Source organism: Dipodomys ordii, unplaced genomic scaffold, assembly GCF_000151885.1.
Source record: "Dipodomys ordii isolate 6190 unplaced genomic scaffold, Dord_2.0 Scaffold10, whole genome shotgun sequence".
In the NCBI taxonomy this organism is placed as follows: Eukaryota; Metazoa; Chordata; class Mammalia; order Rodentia; family Heteromyidae; genus Dipodomys; species Dipodomys ordii.
The window spans coordinates 16,985,025-16,987,067 of record NW_012267226.1 but is presented as its reverse complement, the minus strand read 5'-3'; positions in this window follow the sequence as shown (position 1 = coordinate 16,987,067).

Here is a 2,043-nt window from a genome sequence, read left to right as displayed (position 1 = left end):
GGTAGAACTTTTGGGGCCTCCTGAGATTTCCCAAGAAGTTGTTTCCTGGAGGCCATGTTCAGAGAGGAGCCTGTCTCTCTCTCTTTCCTCCTTCTCTATCCTTGTGGGGTCGCAAGGATGTTGTGGGGTGAGTGATTTTTTCTTTCCTTGCAACATTTTCAGTAGGTGGTGCTTTTCCTAAAAAGGGGTGCTGGGGAAAAGGGGCGGCTTTGTCAGGCTCTTTCCTGAATTTCTTTTAGGAGGTGCTAGCCTCAGATCTACAACAGAACAAAGGAAATGCTGGAAATGCTAAACACCAGTGCACTAGCTGTCAGGATATCTGTTTTTGTTTTTCTCCTCTGTCCTCTTTTGGCCTCTCACTTGGTATCCTCTTGCTGCTTCATAACTAGCCAGAGGAAAGCCCATCCCTGCCTTCCCCCCTAGACTTTGAACATCCTGGCTCTAACTTCCTATCAGGCACAATAAAATAAACTCTGGATTTGCCCTGTTCTCAGGACTCTGCTTCTTCCTAAACTGACTGGATTCCAGGATTACCACCCGTCTTTTATTATTATCTTTAAGTAGTTGCACAAAGGAGTTGTCATTCAACAAAGCAGTTTATGAATATGGTATATCTTGATCAATGTCACCCCTTTCAACATTCTCACTCATCCCTCCCCTACCCATCCTTTCCCTCACTCTTGTTATTTTGTAGGATATGCATTGGATTCTTGTCTGCATTCTCCTCTTTATTCATCTCCCCTTTACCCTTTGACCCCACACCCCTTTCATGTACCTGCTTCCTGGTGTTCTGTGTTTGCCAGACTTTGATTTTGCCTTTCTAAGGAAGTACATTATTTGAGATTTCCCTTGAATCTACCATATTTCAGTTACATTTGTATACACTTGCATACCACCCAGTGTATTTACATATATGCTTGAAACCCTCTCACCTCTAAGGAGCTCCCAGGGAAGTAGGGAGCAGATGGCTTTCCACTCCTAATGGGCATGGCTGGGCATCTTCACATGCTCCCAAGGCAGGGAAAAGCAAATGTGGATTTCCTCCAAGGGTGGATCACTTCAGGAAGATGAGTGGAGGATTTTTCACCTGCAGTTGATGCTGGAGTGGACCAAGCTGAGAAACAAAACAGAATGGCAACAGGAATGAGCCTCTCCCAGAAGAGCATGTGGTCTCAGCAAGGCAGAGACTTGCCAAGGGATGGGCTTGTCTTCCACACTTTCTCCCTTTCAGTGAACCTCTGGCCATGTCATCTGGGAAACAACACTATGAACTAAAGAGTCAGTAGTAGGAGTCAAACCATGCAGGAATGTGCTGCCCAGAATGGCTGGGTTTCTTGGAGTTTAGTTTCTTACATGTCAAATAGGGATCCCCATGGGATCTACCATATCCCATTCACTTATAATCAAACCTTTGCCTCTCGAGATACCTGCCCTACAACTTCCAGTTTGGAAGTCCAGGGGAGTCTGCTCCTTGACCAGATCTAAAGACACCAGTTTGATGACAGCTTCTCAGGACCTCAAGGCAGCTCTCCCTCCATGCCTGCCCTCTGGGTCTCTGGAATAACTACCAGACGAAAGATTTTCAAGATATCTTTCCCCATCTATGTGGGATCCTGAGCACAGAATTGAAGGACAGGTAAAGCTCCTTGACCTGGTAGTTTACTTGGGACTCTTCAGATCAGTGCTCAGCAACCCAAGCTGTGTGTGAGGCCTTACTGAGCCCCTTTGACACAGGACAGCGGAGGCAATTTCCTGCCTCTCACCCAAGATCATGCTTTCCTTCTTCTGGTTTTCCTTTGCAGCTCCTGAGTGGCCAGAAGGATCTCACCCTCCTGTTCCTCCATGCATGAGGTGGGCCAGCAAGGAAAAATCCATCAGATGGCTAGAGTCCAAACCACACTATGGACCTAGGCACATGCTGGGTTGAGAGGAGGGGAGTCTTTTCCTACTGCTTCTCAGGGTGCCCTAGCCCCCTAGTTTTCCCAGGACTGTCCTAGGAAACTCCATTCCTGGACAAACTGGGACAGTGGATCTTTTTTTTTT